General features: G+C 44.2%; 3 non-coding genes across 3 annotated transcripts; 2 read left to right on the top strand and 1 right to left on the bottom strand.

Moving 5' to 3' along the window:
* The first annotated feature begins 1374 nt into the window (after positions 1–1374).
* trnal-aag (transfer RNA leucine (anticodon AAG)) lies at positions 1375–1456 on the top strand. The gene has a single exon. It is a non-coding gene; the product is annotated as a tRNA-Leu (tRNA).
* A 3008-nt stretch (positions 1457–4464) lies between these two features.
* On the top strand, positions 4465–4536 carry trnae-uuc (transfer RNA glutamic acid (anticodon UUC)). The gene has a single exon. It is a non-coding gene; the product is annotated as a tRNA-Glu (tRNA).
* Positions 4537–8993: 4457 nt separating this feature from the next.
* trnai-uau (transfer RNA isoleucine (anticodon UAU)) lies at positions 8994–9088 on the bottom strand. The gene is made up of 2 exons: positions 9051–9088; positions 8994–9029 (listed from the first exon to the last, which is right to left on the bottom strand). It is a non-coding gene; the product is annotated as a tRNA-Ile (tRNA).
* Between the last annotated feature and the right edge of the window lie 1021 nt (positions 9089–10109).

The raw sequence follows: 10109 nt of genomic DNA, 5'->3' as shown, positions 1-10109 counted from the left end.
CATCTCAGTTTTAAATCCACGGGCTCTCAAACTATACACGTTCTTGTTCTTGATTGTCCCATAAGAAGAAGCTTTTGGTCTACCTTTTCTTTATCAATCCATTTAGAATTTTATATACCTCTGTCAGATCCCCTCCCCATCCTTCTAAACTTTAGCATTTTGTGGGACCATTTCACCTCACTGTCAATTCCATGACCCAGCGAATTCAATCCGTGTTGTCATTGGCTTAAGGAAGCAATTATGTTCCATCCAAACAGGACATTTTGAAGGAGAAACGTGTCACAAGTGAAAAAGATCTGAGATGAAAATAATGAGCAAAGGGACATGTGTGAAGTCAGTTTGAAAAACACAGTTCACCGGTTTCCATGGTAGTCCAGTGGCTTGTGTTCATCACTCTCCCTGTGATGTCTGGTTTCAATTCCCGCTTTGGAAAAGAAGACTATTTGCTCTCAGCAAACCATTAATAATGATCTGATTTACTCTCTGATCGAAAGCAGATCTACTAGAATCAGCCGAGTGAGGTTTGCAAGTTTACATCAGAGCTGGAAGTTTCACATGTGCAACAGTTCAAGAACAAACACAGAAAGAGAAGGACAGTGATAGGGTGTATAGTACGAACGATTGAGAAGTTGTTGCAAGGTAAAATCTGTTTTGGTAATTAGTCAGATTTTACCGTTTACATTGACACTGAATTATGAAACTTTTTCCCGCACTCTTCATTGAAAAGCATTTGGAAATATTTCTGTCCGGTTTCGAACCGTTGGAAGCGAAAGTGATAATTGCACTGGAGTGTTTGTTATATGTTGTCATTGGCTGAACACATCACTGGTGTTGAAACAGAAGGCGCCATTTTGCAGGAGAAAGCTATTTGTGGCGAAAGTGGCGTTAAAATTAAAGTAACAAAAGCAGCGGGGATGAATTAAATTCTAAAACACGCTGTAAGCTGCTGGTCTGGTGATTAGAGTTTGACTCTTTCCCTACTGTTTAGATTACTGGTCTAGAATTTAAGATTTATTGCTCTCATCCAAACTGTGAAAACTGTGAGTTATTGCCTGGATGAAGATGCAAAACATAATTTCGCCTCGTGTCCTTCAGTGAAGAACCTGAGCAAATTCAACAGGAGGTTCTCTTGTCATTTCTGGCAGGAAATTGGGAAGAGACGAGCTTAAGGACAGTTTAAATGATGCCGGCCCTTCACTGCAGCTCATTGTGTTTCTGACATGAGGTGATTTCTGTTTGTTGCGCAGTTCAGGTTCACCTGATTCAGTGAAGGAGCAGGCTCATGCTTCCTGATGGCCTTTCCAAGTTTCATTGCTTTTATTGAATTTCAGTAACATTATCATTAAATAACATGATCGCGATGTATTTCGAAGTGGTAGCGTGGCCGAGCGGTCTAAGGCGCTGGATTAAGGTTCCAGTCTCTGCGGAGACGTGGGTTCGAATCCCACCGCTGCCAAAATAGATTTGAGTTTTGGTCTAACAGCTCAGATTAAGTGCAGGAGTGCGTGCGGTGTCGTTTTCGTCATGAACAATGAACAGGGACATTGCCAACTTCAACGTTGTTGGGGTAAAGCAGCGTGTGTGCAAGTGGCTCCTTTCGAGAGCGCACACACAGGCTGAATTTCTGACTGCCGAGTTGAACAACCTGATGAAGGAGCAGTTCTCCTGAAAGTTCGCAATTCCAAATAAGCTTGTTGGACTTTTAACTGGTGAGAATTCTTATTGTACCCACTCCAGTCCAACGCAAGCATCTTTGCATCATGATATAAATAACAGGATTACAAACAGTGAGACTGTATTCCCAGAGGAAAGTCCCAGAGGATTGGAAAATCGCTGTTGTAACCCCACTGTTCAAGAAGGGAACAAGAAAAAAGATGGAAAATTATAGGCCAATTCGCCTAACCTCAGTTGTTGGCAAAATTCTAGAATCCATCGTTAAGGATGAGATTTCTAAATTCTTGGAAGTGCAGGGTCGGATTAAGACAAGTCAGCATGGATTTAGTAAGGGGAGGTCGTGCCTGACAAACCTGTTAGAGTTCTTTGAAGAGATAACAAATAGGTTAGACCAAGGAGAGCCAATGGATGTTATCTATCTTGACTTCCAAAAGGCCTTTGACAAGGTGCCTCACGGGAGACTGCTGAGTAAAATAAGGGCCCATGGTATTCGAGGCAAGGTACTAACATGGATTGACGATTGGCTGTCAGACAGAAGGCAGAGAGTTGGGATAAAAGGTTCTTTCTCAGAATGGCAACCGGTGACAAGTGGTGTCCCGCAGGGTTCAGTGTTGGGGCCACAGCTGTTCTCTTTATATATTAACGATCTAGATGACGGGACTGGGAGCATTCTGGCCAAGTTTGCCGATGATACAAAGATAGGTGGAGGGGCAGGTAGTATTGAGGAGGTGGGGAGGCTGCAGAAAGATTTAGACAGTTTAGGAGAGTGGTCCAAGAAGTGGCTGATGAAATTCAACGTGGGCAAGTGCGAGGTCGTACACTTTGGAAAAAAGAATAGAGGCATGGACTATTTTCTAAACGGTGACAAAATTCATAATGCTAAAGTGCAAAGGGACTTGGGAGTCCTAGTCCAGGATTCTCTAAAGGTAAACTTGCAGGTTGAGTCCGTAATTAAGAAAGCAAATGTAATGTTGTCATTTATCTCAAGAGGCTTGGAATACAAAAGCAGGGATGTACTTCTGAGGCTTTATAAAGCACTGGTTAGGCCCCATTTGGAGTACTGTGAGCAATTTTGGGCCCCACACCTCAGGAAGGACATACTAGCACTGGAGCGGGTCCAGCGGAGATTCACACGGATGATCCCAGGAATGGTAGGCCTGACATACGATGAACGTCTGAGGATCGTGGGATTATATTCATTGGAGTTTAGGAGGTTGAGGGGAGATCTGATAGAAACTTACAAGATAATGAACGGCTTAGATAGGATGGACGTAGGGAAGTTGTTTCCATTAACAGGGGAGACTAGGACGCGGGGGCACAGCCTTAGAATAAAAGGGAGTCACTTTAGAACAGAGATGAGGAGAAATTTCTTCAGCCAGAGAGTGGTGGGTCTGTGGAATTCATTGCCACAGAGGGCTGTGGAGGCCGAGACGTTGAGCGTCTTCAAGACAGAAATTGATAAATTCTTGATTTCTCGAGGAATTAAGGGCTATGGGGAGAGAGCGGGTAAATGGAGTTGAAATCAACCATGATTGAATGGTGGAGTGGACTCGATGGGCCGAATGGCCTTACTTCCGCTCCTATGTCTTATGGTCTTATGTATTCCCTGCCCAGGAATTAAGGTGATGGACTTGAATTTTCTAACTGAAGTTCAAATCCTATCATGTACACTTCCCATCAATCCTCGTTCTAACCAGATATTTTCAGAATTAACCTGGCTCTTGCGATAACCACCGAACTACAGAAACACGGTGATGACCTCGGGGCAAGCAGATCCGGTTTACTGAAGAAACAACTAGACTGGCTCCAGAAGCCCATCTTTTGCCCACAGCAATTGATATTACATTGTCTCTGCTGATTTTTCCTGTCAAAATGAATAACGATACTTCCTACTGCATTAAAGTTTCGTAATAACATGTTCGAGAAAAAGTATTCATGACGTGTAAAGCAAATCAACTGAACACCTGAAATTTGCGGCATTTGATCACTTTCCCCCACAAATGCTGCTGCCTCGAATTCAATGCCTCAGAACACTCATCAACGCTTTTAACAGAGGTGATCCCTATCAGATCTGGTGCTGCAGGGAACGTAATTAGTGGAGTAGGATTGGCTCACATGTCCCATGGAGTCTCCTCCGGAATTTAAGGAGATCATGACGAATCCCAGGAATCAACATCAATTTCCAAACGTATCCTGATGGCCCTTCATTCCCTTAGATTCCAAAAATATCTCCCCCTGAAACTTCAATATTCTCATTAAAAGAGGATCTACAGACCTCTGGCGAAGGGTCACCCAGACTCGAATCGTTGACTCTATTCTCTCTCCGTAGATGCTGCCAGACCTGCTGAGATGTTCCAGCATTGTCTGTTTTTGTTTCAAATTCCAGCATCCGCAGTATTTTGCTTTTACCGCCACCATTTACATTCCCTTTGATTTATTTTCCATCACAACTTTGTCAACTCTTCCCCACGGCTCCCACCCTCACACAACATATCCCGCACTTAAAGTATCAATCTTGTCCTCTTTTCCTGTCTTCGGCTTTGATGACTGACCATACAGATTTGAAATGTTGGCTCTATTCTCTCTCCAGAGATGCCGTCATGCCTGTTGAGATTTTCGAGCATTTTAAGTTTTTCTTTTAAGTTCCAGAATCTGCACTAATTGGCTGTTGACTGAAGGAGTCATTCGTGTTCAATCGAAACATGAGGTTGTTTTTTCCCGACAAACCTTTCTCGAGTATTTGAAAAACGCTGCAATGTATTGGTCAGATTAAAATGCTAATTTGTATCTTCCCTGGTGGTCTAGTGGTTAGGATTTGGCGCTTTCACCGCCGCGGCCCGGGTTCGATTCCCGGTCAGGGAATGTAGATTTTATAGCTGCCGACCAGCACATGATTTGGGAGGGGCTGAAATTACTTCCCGATCGATAACAGGAATGATCATTGTGCCAGTTTGAGCTCCCTGGAGAAACAAAATAATCCCATTTGCACAATCCCGTCAATTGTCTCCGGCAATTTTTCATTACATTCCCCTTGCTGCTTCCTCCTGTCAAAATGAATAATAATGCATTCTGCTCCACTAAATTTCACTGTAGCTCACCACATTCACAGATCATTCGTAACCTCTGCGTCTTCTGTCGCTTCTTGTGGTAAATCTGCTGAACAACATCAGAGATTTGTATCTCATTGTTCATCATTACTGTCTCCATTGCTTCATTCCAGGTCACGGTCGCTACAGACATAGTCACACAGTCATTCTACCTTCTGCAGCAAATGATATACTCTTCCTTTGCTATCAGATACTTTCACCTCCAGAAACTGATTACATGATAAGTAAAATGTTCTGTTTCGTTGACAGTTTATCATCAATCCCGGGCCTTGGAGGTGAATGGATTGACTCTGAACGACTTGACCACCTGGCCTCCAGCATCACCAGCTAAATGTTGCCTTATCCATCACTCCTTGTTTCATTGAATCATCCTCCCTAGCTTTATATCACCGAACATCCGTTTTGTTCTTTTCTCAGGTTGATTCATGGCGTTACCATCAGAAAATGTTGGAAATACTCGGCAGGTCAGTTAATGTTTCGTGGCAAATGCGTGATTATTTCTGAAAGTTGAATTACCCTGAAATTGAAAACATTTGGAAATTTTTCAGTAAAGGTGAAATACTGCTCATGCTGGAACCTGAAACACAAAAAAAAGTACTTGAAAATCTCAGCAGGTCTGGCAGCATCTGTGAAGAGAGAACAGAGCCAATGTGTCGAATCAGGAAATCTGATGAAGGGTCATCCAGATTTGAAACGTTTGTTTCCTCACAGATTTTTGTCAATCCTGCTGAGATTTTCCACCATTTTCTATTCCTGTTTAATAAGTTTCTGCTCAGGATTGAACCAGAAATTTGCATGTGTACGGCGCCCGTGATAAGTACCACACTGCAGAAAGGCTGCGATGCAATGATGTAAGGAAACTGGCTCCACAAACACGTCAATTACCTACAGCAATTTATATTTGCATTGTGTCTGCTGGTACCTCCTGTTAAAATGTTTAACAATACATTCTACTGTGTAGAATTCGTGTGATAACACGCACGACCTACCTTGCATTAAATTGATCTTTCTCTACACCCAAGCTATGACTGTAACAATACGTTCAGCACTCTCTTGGTTCCTTCTCGATGAATGATATGCTTTGGCTGTGTAGCGCAAAAAAAAAATGCTTTCCACTGTATGCTAATGCATGTGACAATAATAAATCAAAGTTACTCTATGAAGTTAATTAATTGAACATTTAGCAGTGAAGGGCTTCGATCACGCACCTTAACCAACGCTACTACCTTGAATTCAGGACCTGAGACTTCAATGCTGTCAGCAGAATCCATTGGTACTGGATCTGATATTGACAGTGAACAGAACCAATGAAAGAAAACTGGATTACATGTCCCATTGAGCCTCCTCCACGACAGAAACAAGGCAGATCCGCAACCTCAACCCCAATTTCCCAGCTTATCCCAATAGGTCTTCATTCCCTTAGATTCCAAAATCACTCGAACTCAAACTTCAATATCCTCAGCGACTGAGGATCCACGCACCTCTAGGCAGCTGCAGAATACTAAAGATACACAAGCGTTTGGGAGAAGAAATGCCTCCTTACCTCAGTCATAAATGGCTGGCACCTGACCCAGAGAATGTAGGTCCAGAGTGCCTGACCGAGACACTTGTCGCCATCCTTACCCACTTACCCTCACACATTTACCATGGCTCATCCATCTGACCGACATCAGCTGCACCGTGAGTGAGAGAGTGAAAGCAGAAATATGACTGTGGCGATTTTACTGAGCGCATTTTCTTTTTTGGAAAAAAACGTATTTTGTTGGATCCATATTCAGTTCATATTCATCAACGAAATACAATCTGGGAACTTTCAAGCAGTAAATTTCGATCGTGTTCGACCCTGTTTCGCATCGGAGAGCCTATCCTATATGATAAGCCTCACACTATAGAAACTCTGCTCATGACCAATGTGACCGGCCTAGGATGTCAAACCGTGCAGTCTGATTGCAATTTAGAACCTTGCGTGGGTCCTTAATTATGCTGGCTGCTTTGCCGAGGCAGCGGGAAGAGCCAATGGATGGGAGGCAAGTTTGCGTGATGATCTGAGCTACGTTCACGACCCTTTGTAGTTCCTTGCGGTCCAGGGCAGAGCAGGAGCCATACCAAAATGTGATACAACCAGAAAGAATGCTTTCTATGGTGCATCTGCAAACGTAGGTGAGAGTCGTAGCTGACATGCCAAATTTCCTTAGTCTTCTGAGAAAGTAGAGGCGTTGGTTGGCTTTCTTAACTATAGTGTCAGCATGGGGCGACCAGGACAGGTTGTTAGTGATCTGGAGACCTAAAAACCTGAAGCTCTCGACCCTTTCTACTTCGTCTCCGTTGATGTAGACAGGGGCAATTTCTCCTCTACGCTTCCTGAGGTCGATGACAATCTCATTCGTTTTGTTGACATTGAGGGAGAGATTATTGTCGCCGCGCCAATTTCATCAGATTCTCTATCTCATTCTTGTACTCTGTCTCGTAATTGTTTGAGATCAGACCCCCTACGGTGGTGTCGCCAGCAAACTGGAAAATCGAATTGGAGGGGAATTTGGCCACACAGTCATGGATATATCAGGAGTGTAGTAGGGGGCTGAGAACACAGCCTTGTGGGGCACCGGTGTTGAGGATGACCGTGGAGGAGGTGCTGTTGCCTTTCCTTACTGATTGTGTCCTGTGGGTTAGGAAGTTGAGGATCCAGTCGCAGAGGAAGGAGCCGAGGTCCAGGCCATGGAGTTTGGAGGTGAGTTTCGTCGGAATAAGGCTGAGCTGTCGTCAATAAATAGAAGTCTGACATAGGCGTCTTTGTTATCTAGGTATGCCAGAGTTGAGTGCAGGGCCAGGGAGATGGTGCCTGCTGTGGACCTGTTGCGGCGGTAGACGAACTGTAGTGGATCCAGGCAGTCCTGGAGGCTGGAATTGATTCGTGCTATGACTAGCCTTTCGAAGCACTTCATAATGATGGAAGTCAGAGCCACCAGACGGTATTGATTAAGGCACGCTGCTTGGATTTTCTTTGGTACTGGGATGATGGTTGTCTTCTTGAAACAGAAGTAAAGAAAGGTTGAAGATGTCTGCGAATACCCCCGCCAGCTGATCCACGCAGGATCTGAGTTCACGTCCGGGTACCCCATCTGGGACAGTCGCCCGGTGGGTTGAACTTCGAGAAAGCTGGTCCGACATCTGCAATGATGACCTCAGATACAGTTTCATCCAAGGCTCCCAGGGTGGAGGGAACGCATCGTTTCTGTCATGTAGTGATTACACATTCACCTAATCAAAGATTCCCTGTTGGAAAGCGGGCGGAAGTATATTTTTAACCTCAGAGTGAGGAAACGAGCAATAATTCACGTTTATTGTTCAATATTAACTGAATACTGTATCTTATACTGTGTTACACTTCCCCTTCCCCTTCACAGTTCTGTATTCAAACCCGACAGAACATTTTTCGCAGACTCTCCTTTCCAATCTGAATGTTCAGAAAGCTTCCCTCAAACCTCCACAGTCCGGCTGATTGCTGTTGATTTGTTTGTGATTATTAAAGGCTCCTGCAGCACCACTTCGGTGAATAACAGTCACGCGAAGCCACGTTTCAGACGGGGAAACAAACCCAACAATGATTCTCTATTCTCCGGCTCCACATTGAGTGAGACAGGGACAAGCAGCAGGATTTTAACCCGCAATCTCCAATCACCCGCTGACAGCAGAAAGGCGCGACTGCAGATGCACCTGTACGTTGTTTTAAACACAGAGTGAGAATTTATTGTTGAAAATTAACTCAACAGAGTATTTTACACTGCATGTTACATTTCCCCATCCATCTGTACACACACAAACGCAATATTTTTCACTGACTCCCGTTTCCAGCTCTGACGGTTCAGAAAGCTTCTCTCAAACCTGCACATTCCGGCTCTTCCTTTCGTTCGTTGAACAGAAGCACCGCTGATCAGCATTTATTGCCCATCCCCAGATGAGGGGCAACCACTTTGCTGTGGCTCTGGAGTCATGTGTTGGCCAGACCATCTCACAACAGCAGATTTCCTTCCACGACGGACATTAGTGAATCATGATTTTTTAGCAACAATGGATGTTGTTTCATGGTCATCAGTGGATTTTTATTCCAATCTTATTTATTGTATTCAAACTCCACCAGCTGTCCTGGCGGTCACCAGAATATTAGCTGGTCGAGGGATCACACCACTGGACGATCGTCTCACCTAAAACAACTGCTCCAGGTGAGGCTCGAACTCACAACCTCGGCATAGCCCGCTGGCTGCACTGCTGTATAAGTACCGCGCGCTAACCGATTGCGCCACTGGAGCACTGCGTTCTGCTCAATTGTGACAGATTATTAAAGGCTGCAGCAGCGTTACCTCCGTTAATAACAGTTATTCGAGGCCACATTTCAGACAGGGAAACAAATCCATCGCTGATTCTTTCCCCCCGGCTCCACAGTGAGTGAGACAGGGAGAAGCAGCAGGATTATATCCCGCAGTCTCCAATCGCCAGCAGAAAGCGGCGATTGCAGCTTCAATCAGCGGGTTCCTGCCCATTCCTGGGACACAAGATCCAATTCCGTTCAAACCTCCCCATACACAGAACACAAGCTCAGCAAAACGCAGATAGATCATGTCCGGCTCACTGAACCTTCGAGTAGCATTTACACAACACCTGAGTGATTCACAAACAAAATTCACACCAACTTTCCAAAACCTTTCAGTGATAAATTCCTCCATTTGGTTGAAAAACTGAGTGTTGTGAATCTGGAAATGAGCACCATGGGATTTGTGTTACCCAGTGACTTGTTTCCCATGGTTCGCCTTCAGGTTTGCAATTCCATTTGTGTTGTATATTGAAGCGAATCTTAGATCAAAATTAGGAGAAAACAAGGGAAATATTAAATCTTGGATCAAATCGTGAGGGAAATGGATCACAATATTTGGAAGGAGGTGCAGCTGTGAATGGTGTTATTGATGATTGAGTGGAAAGTATTGGATCGTTGGGCGGTTGCCTGTCACAGTTTATGTGGCGCAATTGATCAGCGCGTTCGGCTGTTAACTGAAAGGCGGGTTGTCCGAGACCACCCAGGGACGGCGGTTTTACTATTTTCTCACCATCAGCATTCATAGGTGAACAGTTGAGGGTTGGCAATGGGTCCGTGGGCGTCAATAAAAAATAACTCTCAATTATTATCGGCTGTACTGTTATCTGGTGTTACCAACATTATTTAATGATGATTGACTTCAAACATATTGCATGTACATGCTTCCATTGTACCATTAAATTTAACAATTCCAATCGAAACATGAATTTGTGGCTGAGCATTTATTCCAATTCCATATC

Source organism: Mustelus asterias, unplaced genomic scaffold (assembly GCF_964213995.1).
Source record: "Mustelus asterias unplaced genomic scaffold, sMusAst1.hap1.1 HAP1_SCAFFOLD_50, whole genome shotgun sequence".
Taxonomy (NCBI): Eukaryota; Metazoa; Chordata; class Chondrichthyes; order Carcharhiniformes; family Triakidae; genus Mustelus; species Mustelus asterias.
The sequence above is the reverse complement of the archived record's forward strand: the minus strand, read 5'-3'. Positions and strand labels throughout refer to the sequence as shown.